We start from the raw sequence: 18,564 nt of genomic DNA on the forward strand, positions 1-18,564 counted from the left end.
GGCAGAGTGCCGGAGTCATGAGGTACCTAGTACTAGGAATTTTCGGCGGACAGAACGAATTTCGGCGGACGGAACAGAAGGAAGGGGGCGGGGAAGGGAGCATTCTCATCCGCAAAGGAGTCACCTCATTTATGGCTGTTGGGGGAGGGGCCTGAGGGGCCGCCGCAGCCGTGAAGGCCTGAGGCAGGGAGAGTTCCCATCCTCGTCCCTGAGCGTCAGGGCCTTGCCGGACGATCACGGTCAATGGTGCTGCGATAGTTCCGGGGAGAGTGGCCCACCCCGGGGAAATTTTGCTTAAAAAGTTTCGGCACTAATGGAAGGAGCAGTGAGTGCATTTATGACTGTCGGAGGAGGGGCCTGAGGGTCCGCCACAGCCGTGAAGGCCTGAGGCGGGGAGAGTTCCCTCCTCGTCCCCGAGCGTCAGGGCCTTGCCAGATGATCACGGTCAATGGCACTGCAATAGCTTGGGGAAGAGTGGCCCACTCCGGGGGAAAACTTATCCAAAGGCCAGAGAGGGGTGGTGAGTGTGATGAGCCAGCACCGGAAAAAGAGGACGAGGGCAAGCTGCTGCTGGTGTCGGGGGGAAGACGGGGCCCAGTTGGGGTGTCCCGTCTCCCGGGTTTCAGCACCAATGAAAGGAAGGAGCAACACAGAGCAGCAATTCACCAGAGAAATCCGCTTTATTAGGGAAAGGTGCTGGGTTATATAGGAAGGGGCATGGGGTGATTGTGGTGTTACTTCTACGGGGCTGGTGGCTATTGGCTAGATGCTGGGATTGGGAGGGAGGAGAGAGGTGATTGGGCTTCAGGTGGCGCTGTCGGGAACCGAGGACCCCCAAAAAGAAGCCAGAAGTTCGCCATCTTACTGGTGGGGGCCCTTCAGTAACCACATTGTTTTTTCACGTGAAACCTTCATAAGAGTGTATATCAATCATACCTTAATAAAAAATTTTTTTAAAAAAAGCACCTAGACTCCATCCCAAACCTACTAATAGGAATACCTTGCAGGGAGAGGCACCTGTATTTTTAAAAGGCTCCACCCTGGGTTCTAATGTGCAGCCCCAGCTAAAAAACACTGCTCTCAGATAAGGATTTTTCTATATAAAAGAAATTGGATACCATGGTATTACTTCAAAGATTCTACTAATAGAGCTGATGGAAAATAACACAAAAAGCAGTAGTTGAACATTATGAACATTTGCAAATCAAAGAGGCCAAGTAATAAGTAGTTTGGGATGTTCAAAGACCTGGATAAGAAACCAGTGAAAGGTTTCATTATTTCTCAGAATTTACTGGCAAGCAGAGGGGTGGAAGGGAGAGGAAACTGGAAATCTCTGAAATTTGTCCTGGAATTAACCAATACCTGTAGGCCTCTAATTAACAGAATAAGGATAGTGTGGATAAAAATATGCTTTGTAAATATATCTGAGACAGTGGAATTCTCAAGCAATAAGCAAAAAGGCTTCCCTAAGGTAAATGAGTGTTAAACAACATGATGCCTTGTTTTGTGTTTTGTAAAGGGTAACCATATGATAGGAGAAAAGAAACAGCAGATGTTGCATTTGGGGACTTGAATTCTAGTATTTTGTGCAGCAGCTCATGAAACTTTAATTGTTAACATGGTTCACACTGGCAGGGAGAGTAAGTCACATGCCGCTGAAGAGTAACAAGATCGTGAAGGAAAGGTGAGGCATTCTGGCCAGTCTCCAGCAAGACGAGGGAGCCCTGGAGTTGGTGCTTGCTCACTTTAGATTTAATTTTGAATTCTAATTAGCAATGTGGAAGAGAGAACAAAAGATCCCTGAAAGAAATCTGAAGATTTGCAAAACAGTATTTTGGCAAACCCCAGGGAGAAGAGCAAATTGAGATGGATGAGCACATGATGTTTAATTTATGACAAAACAACAGAAAGCTGAGATTATTTATAAAAAGGCAAACTAGCTCATTTGAGAGACATTAATTGGAGCCCCTTATACTGCAGAAACAATAGCACCCAGACCAGAACAAACATTTAAGTGATGGGTAAGAGTGGGCAGCACCCCGATGATGGAGGCAGGCTGTACAGCAGCCAGTGCGCCTTTTCCCACCCAGTCTTCAGATCAGCGTCAGCTAGATGATGGGCAGAGGCAAAGCATGCTCAGTATGTTGATGCCCAGCTATCGATGATTTCTTTCCAAGAAATGTCTATTAGCCAAATAATCCACCTCATGAACTTTTTCCCAACCACTGCTGATCATACTTTGATCAGCATGTGCAAATAGTCAAAATCTTAAAAGCCTCTGTATTTCTACAGCAGCCTGATCTAAAAGGAAAAAAGGGAGTGCCTTGGCTGGTCAAGGGGAGAAAGGAATTTTCAGTAGTCACCGTGTACTACTGAGTGTCTGCTTTGGTCTATCCCTGTACTAGACATGTGACTCCTAGCCCTGAACTAGAATGGAAGAGTTGTGAGTCAGTTGTTCTACTTCAGACCTGGAGGAGTTAAGCAACATGTGTGACAGAACACATGCAGCGAGTGCAATCATCTGTACGTGAGTGGGTGTCCCTCGGAGTCCACAGTCGATGTCAGCCGTCCATCAGCTGCCCAGGTGCCCACGGCTCTCTTTAAGGGGCTCCTCCCTCTTTTCTTCCTAGCCTCAGTTCCATCTCTCTGCCTCTGCCTCTAGAGCCTTGAAAGCATCACTGGGCAGTACTAGCACACAGACCCTTTCACTAATAAGCAAGCTTCTCCTTTATGCAAGCATTGATAGTTTCCACCATCTCATCGCCCCTCTGGCCCACTACTGAGCCAGGGAGGGCAAAGATCCCCTTCTTCTGGGAGTGCCCCTTCCCTGGAAATGCTTCATGCAGAATTCTGTGGTTTCTGACTTCTAGTGAGTCAACCTCTGACCCAGTGGTTCAAGAATCAGGCAGATAAGAATGAAAAGATGGTGTACTGTAGTCGGGCATGTAAAAAGCATGGAGGGAAATGCAGGATCCCTTGAGAAGGGCAGATAGCAGCTCAGTTAAGAGGGCAGGCCCTGGAGTAGAGTATCTGAGTGTGAGTCTGAGCTCTAACACTTGCCATTTGAGTTTGAGCAACTCTTTCTGCCTCGGTTTTCTCATCACTAATATGGGTTTAGTGAGCATTCAGGGAGAAGCACTTAGAAATGCCCAATGGATGCCAGAAAAACAAAAACAGAGCAGAGGCAAAAGATTCCAGAAGCCTCAGAATGCACTCTTAGCCTGGATGAAGAATCTTCATACAAGTACTTCACTTGTTTACATCTCCAGGGATCTTCCTTGTTTCTCCTGTCTTGCGTAGACTAATACACCTTGGGAGCTGTTCTTACAACTGTTCATCCCAGTTGACAGGGGATAACAAATCAGCAGAGCAGGCAGTGAAGCTGGGGGGGCTGCTGGCAATGGGCCCCTTTGGGCAGCAGGAAGGAAGGGGTTGTAGGTGGAAATGGAGAAATGATCATGAAATTGGATTCCAAAAAGTCAGATCAACATTTCTGCCAAATAGCAGATGCTTCTTGCCCTTTTAAAGATAAATCTTCTTTGTTTTGGACCTCCTGGACAAACTGAGAAACTGTTAAGATGTTGAAAAATTCACTCTGAATATAGGGCACTCAAGCAAAAAACAAATACACAGAGGGCAGAGTGAATCCCTCCAAGTGAGCCTGCCAGTCCCTCTTCCCTTCACTTCTCATACCCATGGAAAACTCTCTGCTGTGACAGTTGTCACTGCAGCTGCTACAAAAATACAAAGATGTGACCCAATGCTGCTTCTGCCACCAAGGGGAGGGGATGGGCTGAGAGCCCTGCTTACTCAGTGGGGAGGGGTCCACATGAAAGGCTTCTCAGCGCACAGCCCTCAGCATGAGAAGTGGAAAAGGCAGGGAATGCTTACATGGGAGACACTGCTTGTCTACAGTTACTGGCCCCAAGGCAGCTTTGATGCCATCCTTGGATTTCTTGAGATTTTCCAATAGCTAGAATATAGCAGGTTCTCAAAACATATCTGCAGAATGAGAAAAATTAAAGAATGCATGCGAGGAACTGGCTGGGTGACTGTCACCTACTCCCGGAGCATCTCAGCACTGTGGAGGGAGAACCAGAGGTGGCATCCAGACTCCAGCCTACTTAGTGAAATTCCCCAAGGCTCTGGTTAAAAATGCAGATTCTAGAGCTCCACTCCCCAAAAGCTGCAACTGGGGATCTGCTTCTTTTAAACAAATTCTGCAAGTGATTTCAGTCCAGGTGTCTGTGATGCACACTCTAAGGAGCAACTGCTCTTGATCCCACTTAACCAGTTGCCTTACTTTGAGCTTCAAAGGCAATCAGAGTGTTGGCCACCTTTTCTCCCAGGGAAACTCCTTAGCCTCTCAAATATTAATGGCCACCACAGCTTGCACAGCATAAAGGCAACCTGAAATGCTCTGAGGAAGGCCGCATAAACCCGCTCATCAGCAAACAAGCCTCACAACAGGCAGAAGAGGAGTTTCTGGTGGGGCTGAGTGGTAAGAAAAGGAGAGGCACAGTACCTGAACCACAGGCCCCGAGCCACAGACATTCCTGCTGCATGAAGTCAGAACTTTCTGCGCAAAAGCATGTGTCCCTTAGAGAGAAAATTCCTGGAAAACACAAAGGTTTTCATTGCTTCATTTTAGAAAGAGGACAGGGTCAATCTCTCCATTATTATAAAATACGGGTAAATTGAGAGCTCAGTATCCTGCAAAACATCATAAAAGTTTAATTTTATGTTTTTACTGGCTTGATTCTAATGTCGGATTTTTAGAAGGAGCAAATAGGGGGGGTTCCTCTGAGTACTTGGACAGAGAGAGAAGGGAATTCAGAACTGAAGGATGCCTCACTGGAAAGTCAGCTGATCTGGGGAGGGGTGCAGATCTGAAGGCTCAAATCTGAGACACACAAAACTCAGAGTTCAGGAAACAGCCCCTCCCAGGACCAGGAGTTCAGTGTCTCACCAGGTGTGTGCACGCAAGAGAAACTAAAAACAGGACAAAGGAGGAACTGGTAAACTCAGCTCCCAGCCTTAACCCATTGACATGAAACGCAATCTGCTCGCTGTATCCAGGCCAAGGGAATGGAAAGACAATGCCAGGCCCTCACCTGGAAACTGCTGGAATGCAGTCTGTCAACACTGAGCTCTCCTCTTTGCAGCAACCTGATGCCCCCGCCTTCTTCCAAACCAAGAGTCTTTTCTATTCTGTTCTGCTAGCATTTGTTGAGTACTTAACAGATACTCTTGGAAGTCGGTGAAATGATCCTTTACGCCTAGCTCGTGTGTACCTGTCATTCCAGAGCAGTGTCCAGTCTCATTCTTGAGATAAAAAGACACCTGTGAAGTTCCCTATGGAATTTTAAAGGACAATAAATTATCAGAAATTCAAATTGCAATATCTGGAGAACATAAGCTACTTATAAACACATTGTATCCTAAAAGGTTCTTTCTAAATTCATTTTTTGAGGGTCACAACACATTTTTCCAAAGGGACAGTGTTATAAATGGCTATAGGTATGCAGTACAAATCTAATGAATTCATAATGCAGCTAAAATCATACATGTGCAATGAAAATAAGGGAAACATTTCTGTTGTATTATTATAATTAGCTTAGACATAATTTAAACAAACATATTTAAAAGTTATCTTTAATGATGATAGCCTCAGGAAACAATGTTCAATTGGAATTTGATGAAGAGGAGGAGATTTTTGAGGAAAGTGAAGAAATCTGGGCTCAGGAGGACTTTAATTTCTTATCTCACATTCTTCTAAAAAATCACATTTCTCTTTATAAAAATAGTACGTTTGTTATAGAAATGTGGACAAATACATTAAAAGTTAAAGTAAAAAATACAAATTATCAAGGCCAACACAATGCAACTACTATTAACATTCTATTTCTATCTTGGTTTTTTTAATTTAAGTATCACTGATATACAATACTATATTGGTTTCAAATATACAACACAGTGGTTCCACAGTTACCCATATTATTAAATCCTCACCCCCACTAGTGTGGTTACTGTCTGTCAACATAGAAAGATGTTACAGAATCACTGACTGTATTCTCCATGCTACACGACTATTCCCATGACTAGCTTCTTCCCAAGTTTTTAAGTATAGAAACTATTTTCCCACATGATCCAATATCCATGTTCATTGTCTTCAAGTTGGTATAGGATTTAATTTTCGTATTTTGAGAAGATAATGCATTTACATGACTGAAAGGCCAAATCTACATAAACAGACATACAAGGAGAGGTCTTTCCTCAGCCCCTATCTCCCTCTCCCATTACCCCCTTTCTTGTTTATCTCTCCAGTGCTTCTTTTTGCAAACTTTAAAACAATTCTTTATTTGATCTTTCTGGAATTTGTACACGGTATTGCATTTTGAAAAGGATTTTTTTTTCCAATAAATTTTCTGATTGGCTATGGTTGATATCAAAGAAAGCTTGATTTCTGAACATTTACTTTGAATACACTCATACTGTTGAATTTCTAATCATTTTTTCAATCAATTGTATTGGTTTTAGATAGATACTCATATCATCTTTATATATGATATTTATACTGATAATTTATCCTCTGCTTCCAAATATTACCCTTTTACTTTATTTCATACTTTATTACCTCTAAATAAACCACCATGCTTCCTTGTGATAGATTTATAATTAGTATTATTCATTCATCTTAATCATAATAACAATATTTTCCAGTTCTTAAAGAGACTGGCCAGTGGCACCTCCAGAGTTGCTGTTATCATATGTATTTGCCAGGAGTGGCTAAGTTATGTGACTTTAGTAAACAACCATAAAATCACAAGGGCTTGGAACAAAGATTTATTCCTCACTTAGGCTTCAGGTTTATCACGGATCATGGGAGGCTCAGTTCTGTGTCATCCAGACTTAAGGACATATTACACTAGAGGTTATGCTATTGAATGCTGTCATTTATTGTGGCTGAAGCTAGAGGTGGAAAATTATGTACTGGTTTTCACAGTCCTCTGTCTGGAAGTGACACATGTCATTTCCAATTACATTTTATTGGCCAAATAAAGTCATAGAGTTATACCTGGCTTCAAAATGGCATAGAAATGCAATCCTACCATTTGCATAAAAGGAAGACAACTTGGAAGTATAGATGGACAGCTCTAACAAACTATACCATCTCAATCTAACTTACACACATCTATATGCACAGCCACAAATATACATGGATAGATTCCTTCACTGTTAATGATAGTTTTTAATATATCCTGGATTTTTGGAAGGGATGGAAGTGATTTAAGTTAACTGAACTAATTAGATGATTTTCAAACAGACTCTCTAACCCAGTAATACCTTCCAATAAGATTAGAGTCAATTCAAAGACTGAATTTTTAAATTTTATGAATTATTAGGGCTTTCCCTTACTTCTTCCCTTCCCCTTAGAGAATCTAAATTAATTAAATTTTACTAAGATTTACAGGTGGTTGATTTTCAGATTTAAATTCATTATCATGTACAGCATAGCTAGTAATAATTATAAATGCAAGTAATACCTAGAGACCATAGTCCACTTTCAAATGTTACTCATTTCATAAAATTTGGGTAATTCATGCTCTAGGAAAGGCATTGCCTTATGACACTGGTTAATAAATTAATGGACACATATTCAATAAATACCAAGTAATTACAAAATAATTGAGCCAGACAAATCAGTTCCAATTATGTAAAATCTCAGAGCTATAATTTAACCTTTCTTCATTTGGGTTTAATTGCATTTCTCAGATAAGGCAACTGCTTACCTAGAAAAAAATGGAGTCATTCAATCTTCACCATCCCAAATAGAACAGGATCTTCCACTTCCATAGCTTCCATCAGGCCAATCTGGCGGGCTGCCTGAGATATGAAATCACATAGAAATTCTCTTATGAATCCCCCAAACACATTAGTGAGCTAAGAACCTATAATTAAGTAATTATGGTATTTAGTCACTGATCAGCAACATAGAAAAACAACAAATATTTTTATAACATGTACCCCTTAAGGGACTGATCTATTGACATTAAAATGTCCAGTGGAAATTCTCCTTGGTATTGAGAGGAATAGCAGCAGCAGCAGCAGCAGTAGCAGCAGTAGTAGCATGTGTTGAGAAGTTACCATAGCCCTTCCATCTTGCTAAGTACTGGGTATCATTTTCTCATTTAAATCTTACATCTATCCTATGAAGCAGAAACTATTACCTTTATTTTACTTGAAGTAAACTGAGTCAAGAGAGGTAAATGTTGAACCAAAGTCGTAGAGCAGGAAGAGCCGCTAGGAAGGACTGCAGGGTCAGAAGTCCAGTTTGGAGGGCACTAGATGAAGTGTTGGTAGCTTGCACTAGGTCACAGCCGTGGCAAGGAGAGGATTTAAGGCTCACTGCAGGCAACAGCAATTGCTGATGGACTGAGTGTGGCAGGTGAAGGGGACACAGCAGAAGAGAATGAGTGCTGGGATTCTGGCTTGAGTAACTATGATGATGTTATTTATTTACATGAGGAAGATTAGGAGAGAAGTAAGTAGATATGTATTCCCAGGAAAAACATTTTTTGATCATGATATATGTATTAATACATATAATACACATACATATATTATATACTATATATAAATGCAAATATATGCATATATACATTTTTTTAAACATGATCCTAAAGGAAAGTCTTTCACTTTCTGTTTTTCATACTGTCCTTTCTTAGGAGACCCTCCCCAGGACCTTTCCAGCATGCTTTGAGGGATGTCTGCCAGGTTCCAATACATTAGACATTTTGTTACTCCCAAGTAAGTTCTTGGCCACTCAAAAAGTAAACCACTGAATCTGAGATGTTATATACTTAATTCTATCAACTATTTGGTTGGTGATTGACTTAAAACTATGTCCTGCCTCAATTTGCCTACATGTATGAATAGTGAGAAATAGAATTCTCTCTGTTATGTGAAGAAAAAGGGAACAAATCTAATCACAGGTACACATATCCTTCTGGAACCAGACTTTAGATAATGTGTTCCGTGGAACAACACTTCCTTGGGATATTAACAGGTGTTTTGGAAGGAGGAAAAGGACCTGTGGTCACGTGAACACTGCTGGATTAAACATACTGAAACAAGGTTCTTTACTACGGACATCTTTATAGCTTTAACATGATGCTAATATGCATTCTGAATCTCCAATGCAATCTTAAATATGCATTTAACTGTTTTCCAGATTTATGTAATTGCAGAATCCAATTTTGAGAGATGTTTTGTGGCATGTGTTTTGGGAATCTCTGCTCCAAAGGAAAGAAAAACATAAATAAGTGCTTAGTTGAAAAGACAACCTCATTTAAAATTAAGGGAGGTGAGATAAAGGGAGGCCACCATTCAGGCCACAGGTAACCTTGGCCTCACATCTGTCACTGAGCCCATTTCCTCAGTTGGTCACTAAGATAGAGATTCGTCCTTGTTAGATTCTCAGTGCCTGTGAAGCCCTGGAGAACAATGACCCAAGCCAGTTGGTCATGCATGAGGTGAGGTGAAGTTTAGCTACATTACCATCATCTTAGCACCAATTACTTGGAATGAATCCAAGTTTTGGACCAAATTCTGCTACATATACAGACATTTTCTAAAAACTGAAATGTGGTTGACTTACAATATTATATTCATTTCAAGTGTGCAATAGACTTGACATTTATATATTATGAAATGTTCACCCTGTTAACTGTAGTTACCATATGTCAGCAGACCAAGTTATTACAGTATTATTGACTTTATTCCCTTTGCTGTACTTCTCACTTATTAGAGATTTATTGACAGTTCATACAACATGTATTTTCACCTCTGAGATGTCCCAGCTTTCTGTCTTGTTAAGTGCTCTGACCACTACCTTGAGGGAAGCGTTTTTTGGAGGCAGACATGACAACATTCTAGAGACAGGATTCTGGAAGCCCCATAGTCCACATCAGAAATACTAAGGGTTAGAGTTTCAACATATGAATTTTGGAGGAACATAGTTGAGTCCATAATAATATCCTAAATATTGATTTCAGAAATGATATCCCACCTCTAATATTCCTCTTACTAATTCATAAGCCACAAGTTTTCACAGTGAAACTCCCACTTCTGATTTTTACTATGCTAATTAGTGAAAATTCAACTGCTTCTTTATATCCCTAACTCCACAATCAGGTACAAGGGAACCTAACTGACAGAGCCTAGAAACAAGGGAGGTGCCTTGCCAATGGGTTTCAGCCCCAGGCAAGTTCACTATGGATTCAGTGAGAAAGAGAAATGACAATGGAATGTTCTTGGGGTGAAAGGGTTTATTACCCAGCTTGTTCTCCGGAGACAGATGGAGCACTAGAATTATGTCTGCATCCAACAGTCTACAGGTCTGTAATCTTCCTGTCTCTTGTCCGCCCAGAGCACTGGGCAGAGCTCTTTATATAGTGACTCAGTCAGTAATAGCTCATTGCCTACAGGTGTGGAAGCAGTAGCCTAGCAGCAGGCCAGTTACATCATCAAGTAGTTTAGGGGCAGGGGAGGACGCTGGCCTTAGGATCCTTCACTTTATCCACAGGAGGCTGGTGAAGTAAGTTTCTGGCTTTTATACTGGAAGGTGGGGACTCATGCAGTTGGGCTCTTTCTTGCACCATCTGTATTCCTTCCCATATTTCAGAATACATGGTGTGATATTATGTGTATGCCAGCTTCACCTCTGGAGGCAGCCAATTACTTTGAGTGAGAATCAACATTCTATTAGTTATATAGCAACATTCAGGAGGCACAACAAATGTTCCACCTATCCATAAACTGAGCAGTGTCCTTTCTAGAGCAACTGTGGATGGGATTTGGCTGTATTTTATTATTTCAAGTGGTTCTCTGCCTACCAGAGATTTCATGAGTTACTTCACAGGTAATTGTTATAATAAATCCCTTTTCTGCTTAAACTGGCCAGAATTACTTTCTTTACAGTCAAATCATCTGGCTAATACCAATCCTTGGATTTCCAGAAGGCTCATATAGTGTGGTTTTATTGCATATCATCTTTTCAGAAAGCATATATAATTTAGTGGTCTCCTCTCTCACACAAGTAAATCACAGGTTGACCAGCTGCTCTGCTTATATTTAGGCATATTGACCTGAAGCAAGGAGGGGAGGAATTAGAAAACCCGTGTCATGTTAGAACTGGACGGAATTGTAGCAATCATCTAATGGAGATGAAGAAAGAGTCCTAGAAAGAAAAGATTGCTCAAGGTCATATCTGTTTTCATCCCTACCGCCAGAAGGATGTTTTAAGTAACTCCTGTAACTCATTCCATAATTCTCTGCCTAATGATTATTTTTATTTAGATTTAATCTCTTATCCTATCAATGGCAGCCTGGAAAATAAATACACCACGAGTCCTTAGTTATTGCGGCTGTAATTTAGAAGAGAACAACTTTCTATTTCAGTTTGGACCCATAACCCAAGGTGGTCGAAAGAGGAATCAAGAAAAAGAAACCCAACTGGGCCTTGACTAGAGACACGCCAGAGCCAATGCTGCCGCCTGCGCAAACTTCCACCCAGTCAGGGTTCCCCCAGCCTCGGCGATGACTCCTTACAGGCTCATCTGGGCATATATTGCTCGGCCCATCTCTGTTTCAGATGACAACTCAGCTAGGCTTTAAGTTGGCGTCCTGTTAGGTGGCTGGGAAAACTTCCCTAGTTGGGGGCCGTGAAGGGGACAAGAGCCTTATGCCTGAACCCGGCCCTCATGTCTTCCCTGACCAGGCCAGGCTAGCCAGGAGCAGCACTACTATTTTTTTAAGGATGTCATCCGGGGTAACTCACTCCTCTGTGTTTGCCGTTCAGCCATAACTGTGGTTGGAGGGTTTTTTTCTTTGAGTTTTGTGTGTGTTTTAAACCTAAACTGTTCAAAGAAAATATGTGTTGTTCTTGGACCTCAACAAAGCATGTTTTCTGAATTAGATGCGTTTTCACAAAGAATTAGCCTGAAAACTCCTATAAACTTAAAATAGACCAAGAACTGTTTCCTGAGCCCTCTCTCTTTGGAATTTAAGGTGTTTTTGTGAGTGCATATTGGGGTTTTTTTGTGGGGGAGGGGATGGGAAAAGTTATCATAATGAAGCAGATTAAGAAAAGAAAGAAAATAATTTAACTATTTCCCATATTACCCCATACTTTGAGGCTTACTTATGTTGGTAATAAAGTTTATACTGGATATTCATTAATTAATTAATTCATTCATTCATTCATACACTCTTTCATTCACAAAAGTTGACTGCATATTTACCAGGTCCAAAGGCACTGTGTTAAGAGAAATACACAGGAAGGAGCCTGGGGTATTTAATTAAAACTCAGAAATAGTGGCATCTACATTGCCGACAAAACTGCCTGCAAAGGAGGCAGAACAAACCACAGTGAACTTCACTAGCCAAGAAACCTCACTAAATTATGCCCATCCAAGGAGAAAGTTAATTACTGGCTATGATTAATTGCTTTCCAGGCTTTTGAGTATTAACACAGAAGGCGAAAGAAGGCAAGGAGTTGAAGGAACAATCCTTCGAAAATACACTGGGGAGAATCAAAAAACACAGATGTTCCTCTCTGGGGCCCTTGTGGCTGGTCAGATCCTCTTGCTCAGATACTAGAAGGGCCTAGTGGAAGCAAAAATAGTGGCTGTGAATGTTGACACACTAACTAGTCTTTCTTCTGTATCCAAAAGTCCAAGACTTTCTGAACAGAATCTTTCAAGACTCAGCTCAGACACCACCTCTTCAGGCACAGGTCCTGGGACCTCTCCACCCCCAAGCACTCCCCACAGCCAGTCAGGCAAGGCCCCTTCTCAGTGCTCCCACACATCCAGGCTTATCCCTCAAAGCTCATCCCTCACCACCAGCACTGTGTTTGTGGGGCCTTCTCCCTCACTGACCTGGTAGATAACATGGAAGGTCTTTGGCACATAGTAGGCACCAATAAATGATAAATAATAGATAGGTTATGAACTTTCAGAACATGTGTTTAAAGGAAAACAGTCATTGTGTACATTTAAATAATAAAGACTACCTTAGGGCAGTTTACATTTAGAAGCAAACAAAAAAATCTGACATATAGAAGAAGATAAACAATGACCTATCCCACAGGATCTATGTAACCGGCCACATCTTCCAAACTTCCAAGAGAGGTAATTCGCCTCTAGGTAACTCTCAGTTCTAACCACTAAAGGTGTAGGGTTCATTTATTTTTAACAGTGGAGAGTATTTCAGAACAGGACGTTGACACACATTGAAGGTACTGTGATTTAAGCTATGAATATCTTGGATCAATTAAAGCTTCAGCCGTTGGAGCTCCCTCTTCAAACTGCAAGATTATGGCATATACAGAATATGTGAGGTTGCAATCAAATAAAACTTAGACAAGTTAATCTGAAACATTAGCTGGTGCACGTAATTATTCTGCTATATAGTAATTATGTAGCAGTGGTGAGCAGCTTGTGTAGATTATTATAATAATTAGCAGAGCTAAATTATACTTTCTTTCCCCACTTCTGGTTCTCCAGTATCGGTAGAAGTGGTAGTGCCCCCAATACCACCCACTTAGCAATGCCTACCACACAGAAGCCTAAGCACAGGTGCCAAGGAGGCAGTTCTCTGCACCCTGAACACCTTTCACACACCTGCCTCTGTCACCATTCCAAGCAGTCTCCCCACACTCTCTGCCTGTTCAGTCTCCCCCTTATGCCCTCATCCAGGGGACGATTCAATTTAGAAATGTGTAGAGTTTAGGGGGTCTTATTTAAGGGAAAAAAATATAAAATTATGAATTCAAAATTAGGTAAAAATTATCATTTAAAACAAGAAATATCACAGCAAGCTAAAAGACACTTAAAGTAACAAATAGCAAAATACCACAAAAATCCAGAAAAAAGTAACAATATTTGTATCATACCCGTCTGTAACACTTTTCAACAGACTATCTTCTGGCTCAGTTCATTTCACCTTTGTTTCTCCTTCATTATACACATGCATCCAGTGTTGCTCACTATAGACTACATGTCATGATACGATTTCTAGCCCTACACCTTCATTTCAGGACAGGTAGGCAACAGGAACATGCATGGAAGCCACTTCAATGCACTGATGGCCAGCAATTACTCCACGAGACGTAGAAGTGACTGTGAACCACATAAATATATCCTACATCTAAAAATGCCTGTGGTCACTCTCTCCAACATGAGGAGAAATGTGACTGAAGGCAAATTCGAATGAAACAGTCAGTGGACTTAACCAGTTGTGGTTAAAATATCTTCCTTTTGTAAATGTTCCCATCCTTACCGATGTCACCACATGACCACACGCACACAGGGCCTTGGAAGGAGCCCAAGCACAGGGGAGCCGCGAAACTCCCACCAGCCTTTGGTGAATCCACGTCTGCCCTCCTGCCACGACTCCTTCTGTGGAAGGCAACCCCCACCCTCCCCAGTTCAACAGAGCCAAGAGGCTCAAGGTGCTGAGCACCATGCCTTAGCAGAGAACACACAGACAGACAAAGGGAGCTGAAAGGGTGAAGTCACACAGAAGCCCTCTGCCTTCCAGTCTTGGAACAAAGAAGGGTGGAGAGGGTGCTTGGAGTTCTGAAGGGAGTCAGGACTTGGAACTCGAGCAAGTGGACTCCGGGACATTGAATAATGAGCTAAACACTCTTCATGTGTGACTGCAGCTCATGTGCACAAGAAAGGGAGGGAGAAGGAAGGGGCAAAGCTGGAGGAGTGGAGGAAGGGGAGGAAAAGGAAGCGGGAGGGAAGGAGACGAAACTAGAAAGGGAGAGGGAAGGGGGAGGAGCCAAGGGGAAGAGAGAGAAAGTTTCCTCTGTGTACATCTCTGCCCTGGGAAGCAGCAGTGTTTACCTTCAGTGTCATAATAAAATTAAAAGCTTTTTTTCAGACTGTACACTCATCCTCTTAAATTAGAACAAGTGGCAATTCTCTTGGCTCCGTTTGGTAAAATGCAAATTGTCATGATCTCACTATTAAAAAAGGGAAAAGGGAAAAAACCATCTCCCAAGAGATTGATATCACTTAGAACAAAAGCCCGGTGACCCAGCGGTTCGGCTGCTGTCGGTGTTTCCCAGAGGCCGGGGGTCATTCATCCAGACTTAAATGGGATGCCAGTCACCAAGTCATAGTCAGTCTTCAGGATCCTGGACACCATAGTTGGGGTCTTCTTCATGTTTGCATGTCTTACTCTTGAACTGACACTAGTAATTTTCTTTCAGGGAAAAATAATAATAACTGAAAACTTGGAAATATCACTTAATTTGGACTGCACATGTGAAGACTGTTTGGAAAATTTGAAAAACTGCATTTTATAAATGGGTGGTTTGAAGTAGCATGTTAAACCTCAGAAAAGTTCAATTCTATAGGAGGAATGTGTTTAAGCACTGTCAGAAGCCAAGTCCCTCGTGAAAGTCCTGGAAACTCCTTTGTTTCACAGCTTCACAGCCTCATAGATCCCTTTCAGTAACAGGCACCTCTGGAGGCCACTTGATTCCAGACTACTTAACGAACCCATACTACTTACTGGTGAAACATCCAGACAGCATTTCACAACCTGCCTCAGTAACATTCCATCACATTATGATCCTCACTTCTAGGAAACCATTACTTCCAAAGAGACTGCTTTTGTTCCACATCCTTTGTGGCAATAAGAAGAGCACCGCCTTTGTGATTTCAGTAACAAAAAAGGTAGAGATAAGGCACAACTACCCTTCCGCAAGCTAATCTGTCTACTTTTTCTCAGCCCTGTGACCCTCTGTGTGGCCCCTGTACATAAGCCAGGGGTTCCTGGGCCCTTCCATTGTGGGCAGAACAACTAAACAGCTCACTGTACAAAAGATGCGGTCAGTGCTGGGCCTAAGGATTCAGTTTTAAGGAAGCTGGGGGGCCAGATTGCTTCTAATTCCGTAACATCGCGTCCTAAAATGGGTAAACCTGAAATGACAGGGCACTTCTAAAGTGCTGAGAAATCCCACCCTTGTGCCAACAGGTAGCACCCTCCCGGAGCGGCAGTGAGCGCTCCAGTAGGAGAGTCAGGGCCTGGGCAGGGGGCCTCCCAGCGGGCAGAGGGCACAAGATACCGCGGGTGGCCTCGGCTTCGCAGGCTGTTCAGCGCCTTCTGCTCTGCTTCCTTCCCTCCTCCTCCCTCCTCCCCTGGCTCTCCCACATCTCCCTACCTCCATATCCCAGGTACATCCTTGCTCTTAACAGACAAACTGGAAAGCATTTCTGCTGATTTCAATACTGAAACATCCTCAAAATCATATGAAGTGACTCTCAAAGAACAGAACAATATAAAGGGAAAGACTCTCTAAGCTGGAAGTCAGGGCACCTGGGCTGTTTTTGGACGCCCACCAGCAGCAGGCTCTGTGACATTTTTCAAGTCACCTCACCTCCCTGAACTAACTTCTTCACCTATTAACTGAGGCACTAGATGGCTCAGGCTTAAAAAGTTCCATGGCTTTATTTTTGGAGGAATTTCAAGCCCTTGTGGAGAGAGAAGAAACTGGGAGGTGGAGGCATGCTTCAGACTTATTAAGTCTAATGGGTGATTTCCCGCCCTCTCCCCTTGTTTGTAAGGCTGCTTTCGGGTGTGTGGCCTCCTTGTGAGACAGCAAACATTGAAAAGAAAAATTCCCACTTTAACCCAATACTTACTGATGCCCCAGAAGCTCATCAAGATGCTAAAGCATAAAAGTTGAATAGAGAATGAGGTCTGAGGACCTAATGCATAACATGGTGACTACAGATGATAATACCATATCACCTAATTGAAATTTGCTAAAGAGAGTAGAACTTAGATGTTTTCACACACACAAAGGTAAATACATGAGGTTTTAATTCACTCAGCAGAGGGAGTTCTTTCTGAATGTATATTGAATCATCACGTTGTACCCACACTTTCAACATCTTACAATTTTATTTGTCAATCACACCTCAATTAAGCTGAGAAAAGTTGAATAGAGAAAAGAGCAATGAATGGGGACTTGGAGAAGCTGCTTCAAAACACAGTGCTTTCCATCACTGACCCTGAGCAGCCCTGCACCTATCACTGAGAAGACCCATGGGTCTTTTACCAAAGACAGCATTTGGGGTTTATCCAGATTAAGAGGCTGCTCCTCATGTCCTGACTCCCCTTTCTTGCTAATTCTCCCCAAACCATTTCTAGGCCCAGGTTAAGATCTCACCATATCCTTTTTCTACTTCCTGCCCCATATCCTCCTAGATTTCCTAGCATGTCAACTTCCCAGCCCCTTCACTCAGGATCTGCTTGTCCTAGATGAGTGGTCCAGTCCTTCTGCCCCATAAATGGACTCGAACATAAAGGGATTTGGAAATTCAAATATAAGAGCTCTTCCCAAAGCCCAAGCCTTTGGGGTACTTAAAATCTAGTCCTTGCACATAAGAAAATAAAACTGATCTTGAAAAACCAATGAATAAAGAGTGTTAGGTCATGTGGTAGAGATAATGCATGCTTCAAAATTGCACAGCAAGAAGAAAGAATGCCACATAAAGTCACTGGAGAGCACCTCACAGAAGAGGAGGAGCTTGAGAGGGTGTTGGAAGGACAAGAAAAAATCTGTTGGTGACTTTCCTTGGCTCTGGACACCAAGGCAGCTGAATTAAAACAACTTTAAACCATGATCTGGGGAACTTATTCAGAAGGATTGAATTAATGATGTCTTCATTTTAGAGAAGCTATGATTTTGGTCTATTCTAGAAGAAAATGATTTTTGGTTGCTGCTCACTTCTAAGGAATTTTCTACTGCTAAACATTTCCAACATTTAAAAAAATCTCTAGACAAACTCACAGCCCACCTTGCTGTTCTCTGCTAGACAAAATTTTATTTTCAATGACTTGCTCCCCTTAATCACATGCAATTTTTCACCTAGCTGTTACTAAGAGTCCTTTCCTTCTATTTCTTTACTGGCCACGATTTTATGTCAATCCCACATCCAATTAGGGGAATGGGGAAAAAGGAAATCCTACAGCAAAATGCCATATGCCATACAATTTCATTTTAAATATATAATCCTCAGGGATAGTAACTTGGCAGAGTGAGAACTGGACCCTCTCCTGGAAGGCCCATCACTTGGGTCCTCAGATTATTGGCCTGAAATAACAGCACTTTCAGACTGAGGACACACACACACACACACACACACACACACACACACACACACACACGACACTATCGCCCACATTAAATATGTAGGTTTTCTTTTTTCCTATCTCTGCTTCTCTCAAAGCATCCCAGAGGGATTTAGGTGTCTGAAAATACTCTCAGCACTCACCCAGCAGGAATGTGGGTGAGTTCCCAATAGCTGCCCCAGCATCCCTCCACTGAGCTCCTTCCATTCCACCAGAAAAGGCAGAGTACCACAGCTTGGGAAGACTTTGTGTTTGAAGCAAATTACTCCTACACCGCTTGTCAGCTTTCTCTAACAAGAAAGCTCTTCCCTGCCACCATGTAGGTCACCTTCCTATTTATAAAAC

At 42.2% G+C, this 18,564-nt stretch overlaps 1 long non-coding RNA gene across 3 annotated transcripts; it reads right to left on the reverse strand.

The window, feature by feature from the left end:
• Nucleotides 1-825: 825 nt before the first annotated feature.
• LOC140843282 (uncharacterized) lies at nucleotides 826-14,485 on the reverse strand. Of its 3 annotated transcripts, XR_012120907.1 has the most exons (6): nucleotides 14,347-14,485; nucleotides 7,794-7,887; nucleotides 5,115-5,355; nucleotides 4,526-4,615; nucleotides 3,892-4,002; nucleotides 826-3,570 (listed from the first exon to the last, which is right to left on the reverse strand). It is a non-coding gene; the product is annotated as an uncharacterized lncRNA (long non-coding RNA). The 3 variants fall into 3 exon arrangements; XR_012120906.1 differs by having other exon boundaries at nucleotides 826-4,002; nucleotides 5,295-5,355; XR_012120905.1 differs by having other exon boundaries at nucleotides 826-4,002.
• Between the last annotated feature and the right edge of the window lie 4,079 nt (nucleotides 14,486-18,564).

The sequence above is a fragment of the Manis javanica genome, chromosome 8 (genome assembly GCF_040802235.1).
Source record: "Manis javanica isolate MJ-LG chromosome 8, MJ_LKY, whole genome shotgun sequence".
NCBI classification, from domain to species: domain Eukaryota; kingdom Metazoa; phylum Chordata; class Mammalia; order Pholidota; family Manidae; genus Manis; species Manis javanica.